At 38.2% G+C, this 11,639-nt stretch overlaps 1 protein-coding gene and 1 pseudogene across 1 annotated transcript in view; one reads left to right on the top strand and one right to left on the bottom strand.

The window, feature by feature from the left end:
* LOC107156790 (elongation factor 1-alpha 1-like) overlaps positions 1-11,639 on the bottom strand; it is a 30,348-nt gene that overhangs the window by 11,183 nt on the left and 7,526 nt on the right. The window lies entirely within an intron of this gene.
* Positions 9,212-11,639, top strand: part of LOC107156618 — a 4,577-nt pseudogene continuing 2,149 nt past the window's right edge.

The following is an 11,639-nucleotide window of genomic DNA, read 5'->3' as shown; positions in this document are numbered from 1 at the left end:
TGGCTACATTTCTAAGATAAAAAAGTTATCAACTGGGCTCCATGGTAACAGCTGGCAGGGGGAAAAAAAAAAAAAAAAAAAAGTTCTCCCCCTCCCAGGTGTCCTTGAAAAGTTAACTTGCCCAGAACAGAGGAAAAAACAGAAACAAAAACTGCTTTTTGTGAACTTCTGCAGACTGTAAACTTATGAGCCCCTTCCCTTACATGTTGAGTACAAAATTCTGAAACTACCTAAACTTGGGGTTCAGGGGATTAATTGATTACAACAGAAGCAATGCCCTCTGAATCCGGTTGCAACCAAATAGGACTGTTTCCCTGTCTTCGGTGCTATCTTAGGTGCCTTGCCTTGTCCATCCTTACAACAGTATAATTCTATATACTTAAACATTTTTTATGTTTTCATGAAATGGTCAACAGATGTGATTAATTGTATAATGGTGCAGATGTTTCCCAGAGTGCTCTATTATGACGCAGGTTCATTTGAAGATCAAATAAGGGGACATACAACCCGGTTCCGCCGGGAACCTGTATCCCTCACTTTAACCATCCTATTAGGAATAGGAGTTGCTGCAGGGGTGGACACAAGAACCACTGCCCTGGTCCATGGGACACAACAAATGACCCAATTAGAAACAGCAATGGACCAAAACTTAAAGATATTAAAAACCTCCATCACAGCTTTGCAGGAATCTTTAACCTCTCTCTCTGAAGTTGTTTACAGAACAGGCGAGGGTTGGACCTCCTCTTCATGAGAAAAGAAAGCCTTTGTGCTGCATTGAGGGAAGAATGTTGTTTTTATGCCAACCATACTGGAGTTGTAAAATAATCTATGAATAAATTAAGAAGACGCCTTTAAGAGCGTCAACGAGAGAGAGAAACCCAAAAAGGGTGGTATGAGTCTTGGTTCACACAGTCCCCCTGGTTAACTATGCTTTTATCAGCCCTGGCCAGTCCTTTAATAATCCTTATATTGTTGCTAACTCTAGGACCCTGTTTGCTCAACCGTGTAGTTTCCTTTCTCCAAGCTCAAATTGGACAAGTCAAACTTATGGTAATCAGACAACAATATACCCCACTAGCAGACATAAAATGTGACACCCCCCAATGATCACTTTTATGATTAAAAGTAACCAGAAGAAAAAGTGGGAAATGAAAGGTTAATAATCTTGAGAACTGTTTGCTAATCTTGTTCCCAGAATGTGCTGTCCCCAACTGCCAAACTGCAGAATGTATCCCCTCACCCGGTTGCAGGCAAACCACCCACTCGCCCTGACCCGTCAATGAACTTCCCTCCCTGCCCTCTCCAAGGAAAGTATATAAGCTCTGCTTAAGCTGTTCTCAGGGCTCTTTGCTCTATTCAAGTGAGCTCTGAGCCCCAGCATGCTGGACCCCAATAAACCCTTTGCTGTTGCATGAGACAGTCTCTTGGTGGTCTCTTCCTCCGACGCTCGCCTGACCTTTACAATATAAAAAGTGCACTACTAACCCAAGGAAAACTGAAATGGTTCCGAATATCTTAAGAACCACGTGGTTTCATAAGGTTTACACATTATAAGCTATGTCTTTATTCTTTTTTAAAAATTTTTCTTTTAGTGTAGTTGGGCACAATACCTTTATTTTTATGTTTTTATTTTTTCTATGTGGTGCTGAGGATGGAACCCAGGCCTCGCACGCACTAGGTGAGTGCTCTACCGCTGAGCCACAACCCCAGCCCCATATGTCTTTATTCTTAATACATATTTTTGTAGGTATTTGAATAACCTATAGTTGTTAATTCATAAAATAGAATATATGTCTAATTGTTTAGTTAATATATGTTTATCTCATTATTTTTCCTTCAATAGAAAACATATATAATCTATATATACATTTATCTGGTGCTCTGTCTTTTGTAATTAGAAATATCTTAAGAAAAATGTATTTTACTATAAAAAATTTTTTTTCAAGAGATAACACAACCATTAGTAATCTCTAACTCTCAAATTATTGTACAAACTTTATAAGATAATAAACAAATATAATTCTGTCTACAGAAATATCCAAGGGTTTTAACTATGTTTTCATTGAGATATTTCTTCTTATCAGGGTACAATCATTTGTTTAGATTCTGAGATTTACAGAAATTATTCCAAATATAGCCCAGGAAAAATTCTAAAAGTTGAAGATGCTTCAACAGAGAGGAAGCACACATTGGAGGTCCTAAGAAGAAGAAAGAAATCATCTTTGGGTAAAACAAGACCTTTGTATTCTAAATTTTAATGATAAAACTATTTTCCTAAATAGGAAGATCTTTATATCATTATCTAGACAGATGATATAGAAAGTTAACACAATTGAAAAAGAGGTTTATATATAACTAGACTGATTATAAAAATTTAAACTGATTAATTCAGGCTATTTCCCTGATTTTTTAAAAAATATTTTTTATTTTTAGGAGGACATAATATCTTTATTTTCTTTTTACGTGGTGCTGAGAATCGAACCCAGTGCCTCACGAAGCTAGGCGAGCTCGCTACCACTTGAGCCACATCCCCAGTCCCTTTCCCTGATGTGAGCTAAGATTTTTGTTCATATTTTGACATGCTAAAGACCTATTAAAATGCTGTTTATTTCCTTTAAGGAAGGTCTTTATTGCCTAGTGATTCTTAATATTTAAGACAAGGATTAATTTTGGTGAATAAATTCACATCCTTGATTAAACACTAAATATATTAAACTGACTTAAATTCCAAATTTGACACTTCTCCTTGGAGAATAAATTTGATTCTTGCGTATTACTTCTGTTTGTTGGATAGTTGTGAGATTTGGGAGAACATTTTATTAGGACTGATGTTCTCCAAATTAAAGTTGTGTGTTAGTTTTGAACAATAAAGGTTGCAAACCTTGTTGGAAAGTCATTGGTATTATAAAAGTTCTCTGACTGGATCTATTATCCAGTAGATTTACATACTGCTCCCTACACTGGGAAGTAACCTTAATCATATTCCCTAAAAGACAATTAAGACAGACCTATTTAAAGGATAAAATTCTGAGATATAAAGATATTTTGAGACCTTCTCTCAAAAAGAGATTGAGGGTTCTTTTTAAATTATTAAGATGGATCAGCTAATCTATATACTGGGAAATTATAATAATCAATAAAATGTATCTCATTTTCATATCTAGCCTCAATTACTATTAACAGAGAAGGCCTTAAAAAATTACCTACTGGAAAGATCAAAGGGAACCTCTCAATATAGACCAGAACAAATCCAGGGAGATTTTTGAGAGATCCAAATTCATGTATTATAATATTTCAAAATTTATACCAAAAGGCTAACCTTACTTGGATTTTAAAAAAATATGTTTTGGTTGTATATGGACACAATACCTTTATTTATTTATCTTTCTTTGGTGCTGAGGACCGAACCCAGTGCCTCACCCAAGCTAGGCGAGTGCTCTACCACTAAGTCACAACCCCAGCCCACTAGAGAGATATTATGCTATCACTTAGCTAAACTTTAAAATAGAAGGCCATCCTAAAAACAATTTTAAAGGAAATTTATCTTAACCATGTCCCAAATTAGCCTATAAATATACAAGGTAATAATTAATGTTTATATTCTTCCTATTTACTCAAAAAATGTTACTAATAGTCAAAAAATTCACCTAAATTTAACCACAAATTCAGAAGATTCAGGATAAAAATAGATGGAAGAATAAATAATTATCTAAATACATTTGTAGGCAGGATAATGGACCCTAAAAGATGTCCACATCTCAGTGGCTGGAACTTGTGAATGTTACCTCACAGTGGCCAAAGAACTTGGCAGATGTGTTGATGTAAGGGCCTTGAGGTGGGGAGATCATCATCCTGGATTATCTGGGAGGGCCCAGCGGGACCATAAGAGTCCTTAAATGTGGAAAAATGGCAGAAGAGTCAGAGGAGAAATTATCACAGCAGCAGAGACTGACTGGGAGCCAAGTCAAGGGATTCAGGCTCCCTCTAAAGGCTGGGAGGCTGGAAAGGCTCTTTGCCCTCAAGAGCCCTGCTGACACCTAGATTTCTGCCCCGGGACACCCCTTTTGAATGTCGGGCCTCAAGAACTGTAAAATAATAGATCTGTGTTGCTTTAAGCCACTGTATTTGTGGTAATTTGTTGCAGCAGTAGTAGGAAACTAATACACACCCTTTTGGCTATTTCAAGCGAATGTGCCGTAGTCTTGTGAGAACTTATTAATCAGAATTGTCAACAAATCCTGGGATATTCCCTTTGTGTGTAGTTAGAGGCGTACCATTAACTATGGTACATATTAATTATGTTGTAACATAATTTCAAAAGAAATGGAAGACCAAATTTTTTAAAAATAAGAATAGTTATGAGTTACACAGCCTAATTATAAGAATTAAAGCCACACACTTTATGAAACAGAGCTGCAAACGGTTCTACACAGAGACACAAAAAAAGGGGTGATAAAGGCTACAGGAATCTGGTATTATTCCTAATGCATTTCTACATAAGTGGCAAGCTGTCGCAGTTGTCGGGAGACTGTGACCACATTTTAAAGCCCACTTCTTGTGTAAATTACCAGCCTAAAAATCCGGATGTAGGGAGCTAGGGTTGTAGCTCAGTGGCAGAGCACTGGCCTTCTAGTGTGTGTGAGGCCCTGGGTTCAATTGTCAGCACCACCTATAAATAAATAAAGATCCATCAACAACTAAAAACAAAATTTAAAAACTCAGATGTAAAATCTCTCAAAGCAATGGCTGGCATCTGAGAAATGTCTAACAAGCAAACATGTGTGATGTTGTGTTGCTTCATATTACATATCAAAAACTTTAGGCAGGATTATCTGAAATATATCTATGCGTACTGTGTGTGTGTGTGTGAGATGATACATTTTTTTTCCCTGAATTAGATAACCAGAAAGCTGTACACCTGTTCTTTGTCGTTTTGCCTCCCCTGCTGGGTCTTCTCCGACCCCCTTGAACTTTTTGTTCTGAACTTTGGTGCCATCATTTTATACTGAAAGATATTACATGGAAGAGCCCTGGGAAACTTGTTTTTGTGGCTTTTTGTTCTGCTTGGGTCGCGTTCCACAACTAAACCCTCAAGGTCCCTGCAGGTGAACTGGGCTGGCACGAAATAATCACACAGAGACAGAGAAATACCATTATTTTGGGTCCTGTGGCAGCTCTTCGACCTTAGGAGTGTGCTTCAGGACTGGAAGGTGTGGTCATTCAGAGCGGCTCCTCACATATTCCCCCTTTCTTAATATTAAAAAAAAAAAAAAGGCAACTGGGGAATTAAATCCTTAGTCACTGGATTCTTGGTCCCAGGTCATCATGATCTACTATTGAAACACAAGAAGAATTAGTAGAAAACAGATCATTTCAATAACACAATCAACTTGGAAGATCCAGGTTATTATTATTACCCTCTCAAACCCTCATCAGAAGATTCTTAATCTTTTCCCAATTTTATTGGAAAGCATTGTGTTTGGCCACAGTAGCACAGACATACTTAATTAGCACGGCATTTAGGCCTGTCCACAAGCCATAGAGCAGAGGGCTCATTTGCATTATTTATTACAGTGGCTTCTAGAACATTTTAACTTAGTTTCAATCCTTCCATCAATACTTGACTAAGAAGGATCTTGGAAGTCATTTAAGTCAAATTATTAAGAAAATCCATCTGTTGTAAGTTTTAAAACATAGCCACAAAGGCTGTATTGTAGAAGCAAGGAGTAGTAGTTAAGGTAGCCATTTCAAGGACCGTGAGACCAGGAGCTTGCCTGGGCCTGGTTCATTAATTGGCGTGCCTCTGTTTTGAAGCCTGAGTGTTAACTTCAGCATACCTCAGCTCTGAAATGTTAGCTGGCCACAACTAGGGATACAATAAGGTAAGTGGTATTCTTACAGGCCACAGGATATTCACCATCCTTTCCCTTAAATCTCACATTTAAGGAGTCTGTTAGATATGTCAGTAATGTAAATATTCTGAAGGCCGAAGTCAAATATCCAACATCCTTGTGGGTGCTGGCTCACTGAAGACCCGGGTGTTACCAATAAACCTCCAGGGGGTCATGGCATCCTTGTCTGATCATCTTTGTCAACTCTGGGAGACCAGTCTAAAATATATCCCCATTTCTAGATATCTTGTGTTGCACTGGAAAGACATTTGCACAATCTACCCACCCAGGAAAGGTGCCGGTTTCTACTGTAGAATGATCAGGGCAGCAATACGTTGGTGGATAGCTTATGTAAATAACTGGCCTGCATAGGAAAAATCCATTTTAATGGTCTTTCTGAATTGTCCAGATATGGTCTTAATTACTAAACACCAGCATAACTGGCTGGTTAAGTTTCCCATATGCTGTCTTTCTCTCAGAAGGTACTTCCGGACAGTCTGTTTACCATAGGATTGACATATAGGTGTAACTGACCATCACACTCAGTACAATTGATCAAGTTTCACTGGTGGACTTTCCAGTCCACACTACAATGTACATTATAAATGGACCTGAGAAATGGGTCCATAGAAGTCTCTTCATAATTTTTTACTTTCCTGATAAGCTCGGGAAGCTGCCCCCTGGTTGTAAACTCTGCAGCTGGAAATCTACCTTCCTGAGCCAGGTTTCTCGGTCATTATCATGATGGCAGGTTTAAACTCTCCTTTGAAATCTGACTTAATTTACTGAATCATGTTCGGTAGCAGTAAGACCCTCAGGATCACAGTTAAGAAATTTTTTGAAATATTTGTAAGATCTAGTGTGTGCCTGTGGGTTTTGTTTCCCCCCTTTTCTTTATCTAATGAAATTGAATAAAGGCTTGGTGTCAGCCATAGCATCATCCATTTAAGTTATAGATAATAGTACAAGTATTTAAATAAGAAGAAGAAAAGATTTACCATCTTTGCTCCTGAATTTTGACAACAGTTATTTAAAGGGACCATGGCTAATAGAGATTTGATTTAAAAAAAAATTTTTTTAGTTGTATGTAACACAATACCTTTATTTATTTATTTATGTGGTGCTGAGGACAGAACCCAGTGCCTCACACATGTAAGGCAAGCGCTCTACCACTGAGCCACAACCCCAGCCCCTAGAAATTTAATTTTTATCAGACATATGATTTATTGACTTTAATAGAATTATCAGAAATAAATATAGTAAGTTATATATAAAATTTGTACCTTGAACCTAGTTCTAGATAAACTTAAACCATTAGTTTAATTTGGGATGAAGTGAGACAAAGTTTATAATTTAGGAGTGGTGGTCTTTACTAGGGGCATGAGAAAAATATAAACATCTATCTAAACTAGGAAGTACATGTGCTAAATAAGCCTAGAGATGTTTTGTTTTTTACCATTACTGAAGAATGAAATAGAGAAATGAATAGTCTTTTTGTCTACGAATCTATGAAAAACTGTTGCTATTATTATCAAACTTAGTAAATAGTGGGAGTTAGTGTCTCAAATATCAATGGGTGAAGATAAGTCAACAGTATTGTTTTAGACAGTGATTTTTTTAGAATTTTATATGGCATTGAAATATCAATAACCTGGAGGGATCTATGTCAAAACAATTTTGTGTATATAAATAAATAGTTGTATGAGCATTCTTAATAACTTTATTTAATGTAGTAAAATTAGCTCTAATAATTATGTATAATTTATGACTTTACTAATTTCAAAAATATCAATGTATGTAGGGTATCATCTCATATTATTAAAATTGAGAAAAGGTCTATCATGTTAAAAATTCCTTACTGAGATTAGCTCTCAGCTGTTGAGCTGATTTATTTATGGCTGTCTGTCTAATATTTTAGGGATACCTATTTCCAGAGTCATTTTTCTCAGCGATAAATTGTTAACAGGGGTTTGAAGTAAGCCCTGTTTTAATGTTTTGAGGCTTTCAAAATCTGTTTTTAACATAAACGAGGAGTAAGATTTTTAACTAGGAAGCTTATTTTTCTTGGGATAAGATTAGTATTTTAGTCTCTTTTTGTCTGCGTGTTTGGCTTTCTTTTTCTTCATCTGGGCTCCCTGTAACTATGGTGTAACATCTAAACTTGGCTAGGACTCTGTTAACCTTTGTCAGTCCCTTGGAATGTCTAGGGCGAACTGGATGATAAACTCATCTTTTGAAATGGGTGGCCCCCTATAAGTATAAGGTGCTGTATTGTTTTTTTAAGTCTCTCTATAGAAATAGTAGAATTTTTCTAAATGCTTACTAAAATTATTTTTTAGGCATTCTGTTTATCTGTTGGATACCATTTTGTCCGGGAGAATTGTCCCTACTGCAGACAAACTGTCAGGTTTCTCCCTATTTTGTGTTGTAAAATGAGAAGATCTTTGTCTTTCTGATTACCTAATAGTTTGCAAGCTTGTTGAGCACTGTCTTTTGAGGGGTTTAGAATTCGAATCTAGTCTGTTGGATCTTATAAAGTCATTGATTGCTCCATTAGTATCCTTTTGGTTTCCAAAGTGAGTATAAGAGTCAACAGATACATAAAGAGAGTGCACGGGAATGTTCCAGGGGCAGAACATTCCCCAACTCCCTGTCCAGTTCTTGCATTTCATGGAAGAACTCAGTGTGCCCAGAAGACAAATATCTTTAGTGATTCAAACCAGCTCAGAAACCACCCCTTGGAATGCCCATCCCACCCACCCCTCTTTGAAATGGGGGCAGCAGTGCTTGTGGCCATCTAATGTCATGAACTCTCAGAGGGGATGGGTTCTGAATTGTTTGGGAAGTTGGCCAGGTGGTACTCTACAGCAGACACATTGAGGGTGGCTGAAGAGCAGCACCTGTGTCCTCCCCTGAGTGGGATGAGGGTAAGGAGAGCAGGTTCTGAGGCCTAGAAATACATCATGTGTCAGGATGGAGGACAGGGAGCACCGGGCTTGGCTAACCTTGCTCTGGCTGACCTGGACCCTGAACTGACTGTGAACTCAGGCAGCCCCTTCTGCCACCGCTGGCCAGTGCCCTATACATGCTTGTCCTTCCTCCTTGAACCAGATGGCCACTGTCAAGAAGGTACACTTTCTGCCCCACTAGCTCCCTGATCCCAACTATGAAGCGCGAAGTTTTTTGATGACAAGCCCTCACGTGGCATTTTAATGTGGAAACCTCCCGGGACATTTGAAAGTTATGCCTGATTGCCAAACTTCTGGTAAGAAACTACACAATGGAATGGCCAGAACTTTTCTCCATCATCTCCCACCTGAATGAATGCTCCTTTCTGGTGTCCTCAAGGAGCTGCCTGCTTTTTTGAGAATGGATGATGTCTATTGGATGGAAAATGGGACGTCAGTTCTAGTAGCACCCATATCAGGAAGCACCATGAACAAAATGGTGACAGGGAGAAACAGGACAGTGAAATGGGGATTTATTAGGAAACACGGGCTGTCCGAGTGCCTGCCCTGGAAAGGGGGCAGAGACGTGCTTTGAATCCTAGCAGTGTTCAAAATGTGTGTTAAAGACCTGGGAGAAGCTGGCTGAACTTGGGGCAAAGTTCAAGAAGATGGAAACCAACTATACAAAAACATTTCTTTTTCCTCTTCTTTTTTGTTAAATTTAACCTTTATTTATTTATGTGCTGCTAAGGATCAAACCCTGTGCTAGGCAAGAGCTCTACCACTGAGTTACAACCCCAGCCCACAAAAATATTTCTTTACAGTGGAAAACCTACTTATTTGGGAAATGAAACATCTGTTTTGGGGCCAACAGGAAGCAAGACTCTTGCTTTAGCCATAAAGATTTTATTACCCCTTCAAAACACATTGATCAAGGGGACTGGGATTGTGGCTCAACGGTTCAGTGCTTGCCTAGCATATGCAAGGCTCTGGGTTTGATCCTCAGCACCACATACAAATAAATAAATAAAATAAAGGTATTGTGTCCAAATACAACTAAAACAAACAAAAAACAAAAAAAGAAAGACATTGATAAAGAATTTATGTTGAGTCTATTGTAAATGTTTGATTCAGTGTTTATGTACAAACAGTTCTATTGTTTTATAATTTTGGATATTGGTTTTTACCTATGAAATTTCCTTTTATTAAAATCATATATGAAGAAATTGCTTTACCTTATAGGCAAAAATACTTCCCAGTTTGTAATTCTACCATGCTTTTTTTTTCTATCCAAGGAAAACACACCAGTAAGATGATGGAGTGAAGATCAGAGAAAACAACCTATTAAATATGAAAATGTACCAATTATATTATTCTATTTCCGCTAACACATGAGTACTTCTTGAGAGATTAGTATATTATCATTGAGCGCTCATAAAAAGCCTAATCACTAATAATTACTTATCTGACCCAGATGAGTAAACTGGGGCTTAGAAAGGTTAAGTCTGCTGACTAAATGGGATGTACTGTACAAAATTTTCAGCGCTACTCAAAGCATGGTCCTTGGACCAGCGCCTGTCCACCAAACGTTACCAGTTTGTGAGGGGACAAGTACAGATATTGACAGGAAGCCTTTAGAAACTCTTAAAGCAGTTTGTTGAATATTTTGTTTCTATCGAAATTTTTTTTTTTAAATCTGGGGTTTGTAAAAAAAAAAAAAAGAAAGAAAAGCAATCTGTCACATGAAACGTGTGTAGGTGAGCACTGTGCAAAATTTCAAGAACTGCAAAAAAAAGTACTATGATTGTAAGTACTGTGCTACCACGAGCATGCTTGGGAAAATGGGGTGTGAGGGTAGTGCTTCTCACAGGGGAGCAGGAACAGACAAATGGTATGGCAGAGGTGGTCACTGCAGAAAGCAGGGGCTCCACTTTTAGGATTCTCACTCCAGAGAAGAAACTGTAGAAATTGCAACCACCTTCTGCATAGTGCCTCCGGCAAAGGGGGTGGGGGAGAATAAAGGACACGAGGTTATTGTAAGACTATTATTACATTCCCTGGGTTTCTGGTATCACAGGGATGTAGAGCTCCTAACAACCTTTCTCTTTGGAAAGAGGTCATCTCAGCTACCACTTACTGAGGAGCTACCAGGAACTAGACTTGAATTAGGCACTTTATATCCATAATATGATGCTTACTTCTCACAGGTCGGTTTGGACACCTCCATTCTTAAAGGCGAGGAATTGGCTTCAAGAGGTTAATTAACTTTTTCAAGATCACAGAGTCAGTGAGTTATGGAATAGGAATTAAAACCCGGGTCTCTTTGTCAGGGCTCATACATTTTGAACTAAATCATAGTAAACTACTCTACCAGTCTTTTAGAAACGATGGAGAAATCTCTTATTTTATATACATTGGGAATACATGATCTCAATATCATTCCCAGAAACAACTGTTGAAACCTACTCCGCTGTCATTGTTGAACCTGTTTTTATGGATGTCAAACATGGTGTGGTAAGATGCATTTTTAAAAAGGAAGGAAGGAAGAAAAGAAAGAAGGAAAGAGGGAGAGAGCGATGGAAAGGGGATGTAGTTCAATTTTCCTAGCTTGTGTGAGGTCCCCTGGATTCAATCCCAAATACCAGAAAAGAAAAAAAAAGTGTCCCGAAGACCTGCAGGGGGCAGCAGAGGCCCACTGACCCTCATTTCATCTTTAGCACAGTGCAGAAAGGGGCCAAAGGACACTTTAGTTTTCCTCCTCCCCCTCCTCCTCCTCCTCCTCCTCCTCCTCCTTTTCCTC

The sequence above is a fragment of the Marmota marmota genome, unplaced genomic scaffold, assembly GCF_001458135.2.
Source record: "Marmota marmota marmota unplaced genomic scaffold, marMar, whole genome shotgun sequence".
NCBI lineage: Eukaryota > Metazoa > Chordata > Mammalia > Rodentia > Sciuridae > Marmota > Marmota marmota.
Note: the sequence above shows the minus strand (reverse complement) of the source record. Positions and strands in the feature narration are given on the sequence as shown.